This window comes from Rhinoderma darwinii, chromosome 2 (genome assembly GCF_050947455.1).
Source record: "Rhinoderma darwinii isolate aRhiDar2 chromosome 2, aRhiDar2.hap1, whole genome shotgun sequence".
In the NCBI taxonomy this organism is placed as follows: Eukaryota; Metazoa; Chordata; class Amphibia; order Anura; family Rhinodermatidae; genus Rhinoderma; species Rhinoderma darwinii.
Genome location: NC_134688.1, coordinates 35,027,678 through 35,041,289, shown reverse-complemented (window position 1 = coordinate 35,041,289; position 13,612 = coordinate 35,027,678). Strand labels below are relative to the sequence as shown.

The 13,612-nt window shown below is 44.0% G+C and overlaps 1 long non-coding RNA gene across 1 annotated transcript; it reads left to right on the top strand.

Annotated features, from left to right (window-relative positions):
* The first annotated feature begins 2,309 nt into the window (after positions 1–2,309).
* On the top strand, positions 2,310–13,399 carry LOC142740446 (uncharacterized). Its single transcript, XR_012880678.1, has 5 exons — positions 2,310–3,161; positions 3,767–3,871; positions 11,123–11,411; positions 12,699–12,758; positions 13,339–13,399. It is a non-coding gene; the product is annotated as an uncharacterized LOC142740446 (long non-coding RNA).
* Positions 13,400–13,612: the final 213 nt, after the last annotated feature.

Sequence of the window (13,612 nt, the reverse complement as noted above, 5' to 3'; positions counted from 1 at the left end):
ACCGCCGGGAGCGGCGGGGAGACCCTGCCTGAGCCACCGCCACTCCCGACGACACTCTCTGCTTCATCCGAGCAGGAGCACTGGGTGCCGACTCCCCCCCCCCCCCCGCCACCATAGCACCAGCACTAGACCCTGAGTGCTGGGCCTTGCGTGGAGACGAGCCAGCATCCGGCATCCTGGACAGCGCTGCCACGGTCTCCTCCAACCACCCCGGACCGTGAAACACAGCTGCCGCCCGCTCAATGCCGAAAACAGCGGGAAGAACAGATAACGTCCCCTAACTCCTCCCTTCCCCTTCCCCAACTCCTCCTTATACTTTCTCCTTCTCTAACTATTTAACCCTTTCCCTCCTATGTCCGTCATGGAGGCTTCCCTCTGAAGCCCTCCGTGCTGCGTCCAGCCTCTTCTTGACAGATCAAAAATAAATTTTCTTGACACAACAGTCGGAAAAGATGTACATGGCCAACTCAGCACTGATCTCTACACCAAAGATACAGACAAAAATGGCCTTCTACACTATTCTAGCTGCCATCCACTAGTAACCAGAAACTCGCTACCTAGATCACAATACACACGTGTTAACCGTATTGTGGACAATCCATCACTACGCAAAGAGAGGACTGAGAACATGACAACGCAGTTCCTAGAAAGAGGTTACCCTAAAAGAGTCTTAGAGTCAGCCCAATTACCCAGCTCCCCTCGTACCCAGGTAAAACCTAAACGTATCCCCTTTGTGCACGTTTACCACCCATGTGCATATAAGATTCATCATATCATCAGGAAGCACTGGCCCTTATTGAAGGAGGCCTACCCGCAAGTCACGGAATTCAAATCCCCCTTCCTACCCTGTTCAAAAAAAAAAAAAAACCTCAGAGATAAAATTGTCAGGGCAGACATTGGATCATCCAAAAAAACATCTAGATGTTCCTGAATACACCAAAGATGGGCACCTTTCCATGTAGATGCTGTCTTCAATGCTCGCATATCATTAAGGGAGATAAAATTCATCATCCCTTATCTGGTCAGAGCATCCCGATTCGAGACCATTTTGATTGCAACACCAATTACGTGGTCTATATGATCAAATGTCCCTGTGGGCTGGCATATATAGGCGAAACCACCCAGTGGATTAAATAAATAATTAGTCAGCACAAATCTAATATACGGTGCGGCAAAACATTACTTCCCATTCCCGCACATTTTGCCCAACACAAACACAACATATCTCAGTTAATGTTCCAAGTCATCGAACATGTTCCAGCACCAAGAAGAGGGGGTGATAGGATAAATCAACTTAAACGCAGGGAGGCATACTGGATGCATAAACTCCAGACACTGGAACCTAGGGGTCTAAATAGGGAGTATGAAATCAGCAGTTTCCTTTAAACAGTACCAGGATTCTGACGTTAGGCCACTTACTACCTAGAAGACTATGGTGATACACCTCAACTGTATTTTTATGTTGTATATCCAAGTGTAAATATGCTGTACAGTTATTCCGAAATTGACATTATCATAATCTGCATCTTCTTTTAATCTCAGACCCGATGAATCCTTCTGAGCCTATATGTACTACAAGGGGTACTCCTCTCACGACCAGCGAACCACCTCTATTGACACGGTATCCTTTTTTACTATAGGGCGTACCAGAGCCAACTAGCTCATATTCTGTCATTATCTTTACTATCCACATGATTTCATTTCGTCCACTACCTGACACATACACAAGATGGCGCTGTTAAGTAGCTGATTACAACTATTTCCTCATTTCCTTAGCATAACGGTTTCAATTTGATCTACATATGATCTCTTACAAGTTCATACACCGTGTTCTTACTTTATTGTGTCTACCAGGACACAGCGTCCCCCCACTGCGCGGCAGTAATTACCTCGACTTCAAAGACTCCATGAATGGTCTGCGCATGTGTTAACGCAATCATGGGCCAAAATATATTAGACTGAAATTTGTAATGGGTATGTCAACCGATACCCGCCCTCCAGTGATTTATCCCGTTTCCAAATCATAGGTAATAGATATATATATCTGAGAGAAAAGATGACACAAGAGACCATGCTTGTATGCTCAAAATCCTTCTCTGATCTTTATTGATCCAAACAAGTATATAAGTATAATGACAGGAAAGGTGTAGGCTTTGGTTTCAGCCAATCATCTACAATATGATAATGACTCTGATTCAGCCAATGAGAATATTTCAATGCATTATAATAATTCTTCACCCTCCAAGCCCCACATGGCCTGAACCTTGTCCCATGGGAAGACACACATTTCAGGCCAAGGCTATTTGATCTGCTCCTTACAAGAGTACAAAAAAATGGGACATAGAATATAATTAAAACCACAGAAAAGGCCATACTCACAGATTAGGTGGTGGGTAAAATACCCGTTCCAAACAGGACGCAACCAGGTCAGAGAATGCTGTTGATGGGAAGTGCCCAGGTGTGTTTAAATAATGATAACCACTCCCACTAACCTTGAGGGGAGTGGTGTGTTGGGCATGGAAGTAAATGTGTAGTAATAATAAATAAATAATAAAGTACTGTGTATAGTGCACATGTGAGGTATAGGGGACATGACTAAGTGTAGTGTGTAGAAATCAGGGCTGTGAGTGAAACAAAAACGTGAGTGTAGTGTGTAAAACATGGAGGCATAGTGTTTGGATAGTGAGGCACCTAATCTGTGAGTATGGCCTTTTCTGTGGTTTTCCTTACAAGAGTAATAAAACATTCAATTCAAGAACACATAACATAGAATTGCTTCAGGACATCTGCTGACATTTACTTTTTACTTATTAATCTCAAGATGGCTCCTTCAGGCCAAAAGATGGATTCCAACGATCCAAAATGGATGCCTACCATACAAAATGGAGTCCATGCAAAATGTTATCTTTTAAACATATTCTAATCACTTTCACAGCATGCACATGCGTTCCACGCCTCACATGCACTCCACGGTGGAACGCACGTCCATCTTGGCCGATGCGTTCCAACCTATCACGTACGTCCTCCAAGCAGCATACATAAGACCGGAAGTAACTAGGGATTACTAGCGCCCTGAAGAGCGGTAAGCCGCCATATTCAATTGTAAGCTGCGCTACTACAATCGCTATACTAACACTGATTCAGTCCCCAGTACGGCTCAGGTATGTACAGATCATTTTCTACAAAGGTGCCCACATCCTTTGATGCACCTTGTACTCATGGCTTCCCCCTCTTCGAGTTGCATGTATTTTATTCATGTATTTCATTTGTGTAATGCATTCTGGGATCACCACTTATAAGTGTTATAACCTACCTGTTAACTACAACGTAGTCCTGTGCTCTTTACTATGCACCTCTACTCTTGCCAATTTGAGTTCAGCTTAAACTTTACATTTAACTTTACATTGATTCCTTAACCTCTGCATAGATCACCGTGTACAAGGGGCACCCCCACTCATCCACATGGAGCAGGGAATACTGGATGTTGACAAATGTACTAATACTAGCCCTAGCCTATATACACATGTACTATTACTACCATTCCCTTTGATATGGCGACTGTTCCAAAGATGTCTGTAACTGTATCTTCCTATACTCTTGTTTTTAACTTTATTTTCTAATTTTGCAAATATTGACCTAGCTTGTATATACAATGTTATATTCAATGTTATATTCAGTCTATGAATGACATGTCCTGTTATGTGTTATATGGTAATTTTCCAAACTCATATGATATGCTATAAATTACATGTATATGTTTCCTCAGTGCCCGACGAAGGTCTCACGACCGAAACGTTGACGTTGCACGTATATCCTCTGGCATTTACCCTGAGAAATAAATTTAAAAAAAATTTTGTTGAACGCAATCAAGGTGTGCAGAATACATTTCTTGACCTATATCTGGTTTGGGACCCTATTTCGAGCACCCAAAGATACTGGTGCTGTCTGAACACAACCAGACTCTGAATCCAGGCGGTTTTTAGAACTGATATTCCAAGTATTTTTGAAGCTTGTTTTGAGGTGTTTTTAATAAAGGGACATGTCACTTTTTTACAAACCATTTTTTTACGTGGTGTTTTTAATTCAGCAGTGAAGAAACACACCTCATATGAACTACACAGTGTATTTTCCTTATGAAAACAATGGGAAGCAGTTTGCAGGTGTATTTCAAGTTAATTCCGGAGCGCAACACGAGCATTTTAGCTCTGAAATACGCCTGAAGATAAGATTTTGATCATGCCCTTAATGTGTAAGCTGGGAATACTCCTTTAAGACCCATTTACATTTATATTATTGTTACAAATGTTATAAATGCACAAAAAGATCAATGTTAAAACAATAGTAAATAGATTTTGTATCCATAAAAATAGAGGATATCTGTGGTGGCATCTTCATATAAAAATACCTTATGTGCCCGCACAATCACCATGACGTAACTGTAAGTCATGATGGCATAATGTAAGATAATCTGATGTACAGTTATTCCAATGAAGGCTTAAGGGGTTAATGTTATGACTGAACGGTGTATAATCATCAAGGGCATAATAATAGGGGTTGCAAAGGTAAAAGTCTCACTGGGGGCTGGAATATGAGGGGCCAAAAGACGATACTAATATTATAAATGGCACTTAGTCTATCTAAATAGTTGCCTATTGGTCAGTGTCTGTAGCGTCCAGAATAAAAAGAATACGTAATTTCTAAACAAGGTTGTAATAATAGAGACAACCCCTCTAAATGCAGAAGTGACAGTTTTACACAGGGATCCAATTTATATAAGTGACACTATTGATGTAATTGTTCTGCAATATGTCAGCTTCTATGTACAGATAAAACAGATAAAAACAAGGGGACATATACAAAAACACCGAAAAAGGCCATACTTACAAATGGACACAGCCAGGTCAGAAAGGCCAATGAAGGAGAGTGAGCAGGTGCTTTAAATAATAATAGCCACTCCCACTAGTCTTGAGGGGAGTGGTGTGTGGTGCATGGGTTGTGTAGTAAAGAATAATAAATGGTGTATGTGCAAGTGTAATAATATAAGTGAAATATAGGGGGCAGTAATGAGTAAAGTGCCTCAATAAAAATAAATTAATAATGAGGTGCAAGTGTGTGAAACATGGAGAGATAGTGTGTAAGTCATGAGGCACAACGTGTATTGCCATGTAGAAGCCTATTTGTGACGCCTTGATAATTCATAGAGCGGGCTACCCTGCTTCTATGCCAAACAACAACACACCATGCTCTCCCAGCATCAAAGACCCGGCTGTGTCCAAAAGAAGCAAATATAAGTAATAATGAAAAATACCTGGGGTATTAGTGATCAATTTTGGCAAAAAGGACGCAAGCTCGCAATCCACGACAAGGATCCCCAGACTTGCGAGTCCCTAACTCCCTAACTGGAACGAAAAGCTCCTGATGCACAGACAAAACAGATAAAAACAAGGGGACATATATACAAAATATATAAAACAACGAAAAAGGCCATACTTACAAATGGATACAGCCAGGTCAGAAACGCTGATGAAGGGGGGTGAGCAGGTGCTTTAAATAATAATAGCCACTCCCACTAGTCTTGAGGGGAGTGGCGTGTGGTGCATGGGATGTGTAGTAAGAAATAATAAATGAATAGTGTATGTGCAAGTGTAATAATATAAGTGAAATATAGGTGTAAAGGATCTGCCAGGCACAACTTCTGTGTATACGCCCATAGGTAATCAGTCTGCACCTGAGTCTATGCCTCTGAGACTGACTCCATCTTCCACCACTCAGGATGGCAGGCTTAGGAGTGGGAGAGCCTATCGCAGCCTGGCCAGACGGAGCTAGCTCCTGCCCTCTGTCTATTTATACCTGCCTTTCCTGTTCCTCCTTTGCTTGTGATTCTTCTTGTGTGGTTTCCTGGCTCAGCTACAGCTTCTGACTATTTGATCCTGCTCCATACTGACCCTGGCTTACTGGCTACTCTCCTGCTCTGCGTTTGGTACCTCGTTCACTCCTGGTTTGACTCGGCTCGTTCACCATTCTTGTTGCTCACGGTGTTGCCATGGGCAACTGCCCCATTTCCCTTAGCTTTGTGTACCCTTGTCTGTTTGTCTCGTGCACTTACTGAGCGTAGGGACCGCCGCCCAGTTGTACCCCGTCGCCTAGGGCGGGTCGTTGCAAGTAGGCAGGGACAGAGTGGCGGGTAGATTAGGGCTCACTTGTCCGTTTCCCTACCCCCATCATTACATAATCACAAGCCCTATACCTAGTCTACCCTGGTCCCTGACACTACTATGGACCCCCTTGAGACCCTGGCTCAGCAAATGCAGGGTCTCTCCCTACAGGTCCAGGCTATGGCTCAGAGGGTCAACCAGCCAGACGCTACCATGGTAGTGCCCCTCACCTCACCTCTTGAACCCCACCTCAAGTTGCCTGACCGGTTCTCAGGGGACCGGAGGACTTTTCTTTCCTTTCGGGAGAGTTGTAGGCTCTACTTTCGCTGAAAGCCCCACTCCTCAGGTTCTGAGAGCCAGCGGGTGGGTATAATTATGTCCCGGCTCCAGGAAGGGCCCCAAGAGTGGGCCTTCTCCTTGGCTCCTGACGCCCCAGAACTTTCCTCCGTTGATTGTTTCTTTTCTGCTCTCGGACTCATTTATGACGAGACTGACAGGACTGCCTTTGCTGAGAGTGAGCTGGTGACCTTACGTCAGGGTAAGAGACCTGTTGAGGAGTATTGTGCTGACTTTAGGAAGTGGTGCGTAGCTTCTCGGTGGAATGACCCTGCCTTAAGGTGCCAGTTTAGGTTGGGCCTGTCGAACGCCCCGAAAGACCTGCTAGTTAGCTATCCCTCTTCTGACTCCCTAGACCAGGTTATGGCTTTAGCGGTACGACTTGACCGACGTATCAGGGAACGACAACTTGAACGTTTTTGTGTTTTCCCCTCTGACTCCCCCATGATGCCTCCCGAGGTCCCGTTGCTTCGCTCTTCCACGGAAGACTCGGAGGTACCTATGCAACTCGGAGCCTCCGTGTCCCCCCGACAACGTAGAGAGTTCCGCAGGAAGAATGGTCTCTGCTCCCTAATGGTAGGATATTTAATCTTTCTTGTCCCGAACGTGAAGCCATGAGAGAGTATATCCAGGAATGCCGGGCCAAGGGTTACATTTGCCCCTCTACTTCCCCGGTAGGTGCTGGCTACTTCTTCGTAGGGAAGAAGGATGGTGGTCTTAGGCCATGCATTGACTACCGTAACTTGAATAAGGTCACTGTAAGGAACCATCCCCTTCCTTTGATTCCTGATCTCTTTAATCAGGTTCAGGGGGCCCAATGGTTCTCTAAGTTTGATCTACGGGGGGCGTATAACCTTATCCGCATCAAAGAGGGGGATGAGTGGAAGACTGCGTTTAACACGCCCGAAGGTCATTTCGAATACCTCGTCATGCCCTTTGGGTTGTGTAATGCTCCCGTGGTCTTCCAGAATTTCATAAATTAGATTTTAAGAGATTACCTGGGGGTGTTTCTTGTAGTGTACCTTGATGACATACTGGTGTTTTCCAAGGACTTGTCCTCCCACATTGAGCATGTCAGGAAGGTGCTCCAGGTCCTTCGGGAAAACAAACTGTTTGCGAAAACCGAAAAATGTGTGTTTGGGGTACAGGAGATACTATATTTGGGACAAATCCTCACTCCTCATGAATTCCGCATGGACCCCGCCAAGGTCCAGGCTGTGGCGGAATGGGTCCAACCTGCCTCCCTGAAGGCGTTAGTGTTTCTTGGGGTTCGCTAATTATTACAGGAGATTTATTGCTAACTTCTCGGTCATCGCTAAGCCTCTTACGGACCTCACTCGCAAAGGTGCTGATCTCCTCCACTGGCCTCCTGAGGCTATCCAGGCTTTTGAGGTCCTTAAGAAGTGCTTTATCTCGGCCCCGGTGCTGGTTCAGCCCAACCAAATGGAGCCATTTATCGTGGAAGTTGACGCATCCGAGGTGGGAGTGGGGGCTGTCTTGTACCAGGGTACCAGGTCCCTCACCCATCTCCGTCCCTGTGCCTACTTCTCCAGGAAGTTTTCGCCCACTGAGAGTAACTATGATATTGGCAGCCGCGAACTATTAGCCATTAAAAGGGCATTTAAAGAGTGGCGCCACTTCCTGGAGGGGGCTAGGCACCAGGTAACGCTCGATGGGTGCTATTTTTTTATCAGATTCAACTTTTTGGTTACCTATAGGGCTGGGTCTAAAAATATTAAGGCCGATGCTCTGTCGCGTAGCTTCATGGCCAGCCCTCCTTCGGAGGAGGATCCTTCTTGTATTTTGCCTCCTGGTATAATCATTTCTTCTATTGATTCTGATTTAGTCTCTGAAATTTCGGCCGATCAAGTTTCAGCTCCCGGGAACCTTCCTGAGGACAAGCTGTTTGTTCCCCTGCAATTCCGGCTAAGGGTACTTAGGGAGAATCATGACTCCGCACTATCGGGTCATCCAGGCGTCCTGGGTACCAAACACCTCATTGCCAGAAACTATTGGTGGCCTGGGTTGCCTAAAGACGTTAAGGCTTACGTCGCCGCTTGTGAGGTTTGTGCTAGGTCCAAGACTCCCAGGTCCCGACCAGCGGGCTTACTACGTTCTTTGCCCATTCCCCAGAGACCTTGGACCCATATCTCCATGGATTTTTTTCACCGATTTGCCTCCATCTCAAGGCAAGTCGGTGGTGTGGGTTGTAGTAGACCGCTTCAGTAAGATGTGCCACTTTGTGCCCCTCAAGAAACTACCCAATGCCAAAACGTTAGCTACCTTATTTGTCAAACACATCCTGCGTCTCCATGGGGCCCCTGTCAATATTGTTTCGGACAGAGGGGTACAATTTGTTTCATTGTTTTGGAGAGCCTTCTGTAAAAAGTTGGAGATTGATCTGTCCTTCTCCTCTGCCTCCATCCTGAAACTAATGGCCAAACGGAGAGGACTAATCAATCTCTAGAACAATATTTAAGGTGTTTTGTCTCTGACTGTCAATATGATTGGGTCTCATTCATTCCCCTCGCCGAATTTTCCCTTTATAACCGGGTCAGTAACTCGTCAGGGGTCTCACCCTTTTTCTGTAATTTTGGGTTTAATCCACGGTTCTCCTCCGTTTCACCTGGTAGTTCCAACAATCCCGAGGTAGAGGTCGTTCATCGGGAACTGTGCACAGTCTGGGCCCAGGTTCAGAAGAACCTAGAGGCGTCCCAGAGCGTACAAAAAACTCAGGCTTATAGAAGACGGTCTGCTAACCCCTTGTTTATGGTCGGGGATCTGGTGTGGTTATCGTCTAGGAACTTGCGCCTTAAGGTCCCGTCCAAGAAGTTTGCTCCCCGGTTTATTGGGCCGTATAAGGTCATTGAAGTCCTCAATCCTGTATTTTTCCGACTGGAGTTGCCCCCATCTTTTCGAATACACGACGTGTTTCATGCCTCCCTCCTTAAACGCTGCTCCCCGTCCTTGGCTCCCTCGAGGAAACCTCCTGTTCCCGTTCTCACCCCTGAGGGGGTGGAATTCGAGGTGGCCAAGATTGTGGACAGCAAGATGGTCCAAGGCTCCCTTCAGTACCTGGTCCATTGGAGAGGATATGGGCCTGAGGAGAGGACTTGGGTACCCGCCCGGGATGTTCACGCTGGGGTATTGGTCAGGAAGTTCCACCTTCGTTTCCTCAATAAACCAGGTCCACTTAGAAAGGGTCCGGTGGCCCCTCATAAAAGGGTGGTACTGTAAAGGATCTGCCAGGCACAACTTCTGTGTATACGCCCATAGGTAATCAGTCTGCACCTGAGTCTATGCCTCTGAGACTGACTCCATCTTCCACCACTCAGGATGGCAGGCTTAGGAGTGGGAGAGCCTATCGCAGCCTGGCCAGACGGAGCTAGCTCCCGCCCTCTGTCTATTTTTTACCTGCCTTTCCTGTTCCTCCTTTGTTTGTGATTCTTCTCGTGTGGTTTCCTGGCTCAGCTACAGCTTCTGACTATTTGATCCTGCTCCATACTGACCCTGGCTTACTGACTACTCTCCTGCTCTGCGTTTGGTACCTCGTTCACTCCTGGTTTGACTCGGCTCGTTCACCACTCTTGTTGCTCACGGTGTTGCCGTGGGCAACTGCCCCATTTCCCTTAGCTTTGTGTACCCTTGTCTGTTTGTCTCATGCACTTACTGAGCGTAGGGACCGCCGCCCAGTTGTACCCCGTCGCCTAGGGCGGGTCGTTGCAAGTAGGCAGGGACAGAGTGGCGGGTAGATTAGGGCTCACTTGTCCGTTTCCCTACCCCCATCATTTTAATAGGGGGCAGTAATGAGTAAAGTGCCTCAATAGAAATAAATGAATAATGGGGTGCAAGTGTGTGAAACATTTGTAAGTATGGCCTTTTTCTATGTACAGATGTAGAGATCTTTAACTTGACTTAATGTGTTAAATACACAGTGGCAAGAAACTTACATTTCACTTTTTCACTGGTTTTTAATGGCTTAAGTGTTAAGTTACAACGCCGCAGCAAGTTATCAGAGTCAGGATAAAAGCCCTTTTACACTGACCGATTATCGGACAGACAAACGTTCATAGTACGCTCGTTCCCTATAATTGTGTAAACAGGGCACAGCGATCAGCAGATGAACGCGCAAACGCTCGATCATATGCTGATCGTATCGTTTAAAAAAAGTTAAATATTATCGTTGTCGGCAGCACATCTCTCTGTGTAAACAGGGAGACACACTGCCGACATGATAATAATGTATGGGGACGAGCGTTCAGAGTAACGACTGCTCGTCCCCATACATAGCTCTGTGTGACAGGAGCAAATGAGCACCGATCAACGATGTTGGCTGGTGTAAAAGGCCGTTAAGGATTGCTACATCTGTACATGACTTCACACAAACGAACAAGAAGTTTATCTGCTCACCAGGCCGTGCATGTGTCTAATAAACTCTCGGTGTGCGGATAATAGTTTGGTAACTTTATGGAGCATTAAAAATTAGATAATCCAGAACTGAAACGAAATTAAATCAAATATATCCTTTATAAGTATAACAGTTTATATCCATCTAGTAACAGATTACACGTTTCATACATTACATGTTCATAGTCGTAGCCCCTATAATAACACATGTATCTTTCTTCCAGGTCTATAAAACAGCAGTCCCATGTAACATGCCTATATTCAGTGTATACACAGACAGTCTATCCAGGTAGTAGGAGATAATCGATGATGTAACAGATACTGCAGCCACTTATGATGTCACTGATGATGTCATAGACAGTACTAGTCGTTAGGTTCTATGTGCAGCTGGATTACACTCACTTTGCACTTGATATTTGATCAGTGTATCCTACAGCTCATGACTTTTTTGGCTTTTTCTACCATTTCTGGCAATAACATCTGGACCAGGACTGTGATGACTGTGATTGACAGGTAAGACGCAGCATTTTATCAGCTATAATGTCAGTGTTATTAATTATACATGTTACTAAAATATATAGGCTCTAGAAATTCTCATATAAGGCCGGATTCACACTGGACATTACTGCAGCAATTTCTAACCGCACAAACATCTCACCACATATATAATTGTAGAAGGAATTTTGTCGGGGGTTGGGTTATTTTTTTTTAGACAAACAGTTCAAGATCCAGTAACATGTTTCTATTAACGCAAGTAACAACCGAACATGTGGATTTTACATTCAGATTTCAAGGTTTCATATTTCCCCATTAAAGTTACAACTTCCTATTTCCTGAAAATTGCAGCTATCAGTAATGTGTGAATGGAAATGTGAATTCTTAAGTATTTTCTAAAACAGACATGTCAGGAGAGACGTCAGATCCTCTATCATTTTATATGTATGTTCTGTCCTTTGTATAAAATGGTCTTATTTACCTTTTCAATGGGTTTTCCATGACCTTAATATTGATGGCCTATACTTAGGATAGTCCATCAATATCGGATAGTCCATCAATATCAGACGTGGATCTTACTCCTGCCACCCCCATAATCAGAGTAAAGGGGCCACACCCCCCTGTTGGTCAGCCCCATGTTCTCTTTATTGTTTACCAGGCAAAGCTCCATGCATTTGATAGTGGCTGTGCTTAGTATTGCAGCTTAGAGAGCTGCAGTACCAGGCAAAGCCATTACAAAATGTACGGCACTGTGCCTGGTAAGCAGTAAAGGGGCCCCTTCATTCAGCTTGATGTTGGGAGTTGGACCCTCAATGATCTGTTATTGATAGCCTTTTCTAAGGGTTGATCATCAGTATTAAAGTCCCGGAAAACCCCTTCAATGTTCATGTTCCACATTTGCCAGATTACAGAGTATATATGAGGAGGTCACAACCACCACCTCCTTCACCAACTAACTCTGCCATGGGGCATACCGCTGAGGTATTTTCTATAGACAATAATATAAGAGGATTAATATAAAGTGCTATAGTAAGAAGAATGATATTATTGTATGTTATTGCACATTTCAGGCTACAGTGAATATAAACTCTGTATGTATATGGCAGTAGATGTATCCTCAAGGCCAGGAAGCTGTAGCATAAGCCTCCATAGGGAGGTTTACATTTGCTTACTCATAGAAGATGTTGCTGTTAGACTTTCACTGAGATGGATCTAATAGATGCTAATAATATACTTATAGACAGATGTAAACTGAATTTGTGGGTATTGACTTTTATATGATATTCTCCCATATTGTCTCAACAGGTCATGGCACAAGACCCAGAGCCACAACTTCCTGGGAAGTGCCTTGAATACAGTAAACAGGTCAGATTTATTTTTTCATTCATATTACTTATTATGTGTATTTCATTGCTTCATTCTGTTTAATTAAACAAACATCTTACTAATAGAATATCTGATTCTGTAAACCGGATAAACCAGACTGGTTATATTCTATCTATCTATCTATCTATCTATCTATCTATCTATCTATCTATCTATCTATCTATCTATCTATCTATCTATCTATCTATCTATCTATCTATCTATCTATCTATCTATCTATCTATCTATCTATCTATCTATCTATCTATCTATCTATCCTCTTTGGTATCTATTAAGGGTCCAGGTCCTCACAAACTTATCCAAAAGATAAAATATTTGAGTATAAAACTGAACCTGCAATTTAAGCTTTATTCATGAACTCATTGAGTGAATATGCGATGGTGAAAGTAGCGACTCCCCATAACTCCCCAACAACAGTTCACACTTTTACATATGGCTGATTCCGCTCCTTCATGTGATTTAGGCAGAATGGTAACTTCTAACACTTGGAGGCAGCGATAGTTATCAGAGTCTAAAGGGGAAACCAAGTATCTCACCTTTTGTATTTTATTCTCAACAGATCCCTCGATTTGTCCCAGAAGTGCTGGTGCCGGCGCAGTGTCCTGAATACAACACTCAGGTATTGATCTATCTTTCCTTTAATTTACCTTTCATGATTATTACTCATAAACATCCCAAATTATCTGGTCAGAAAACAGATGGGACTCCTTCATGTCATATAAGCAGATAGATACCTGGCACTTGGAGGCAGTCATAGTTATCATGAATACTCTTAGTCTTTTGACACCAAGGTGTTCACCAAACATAATCCTACTCATGGATACAGAGCTATA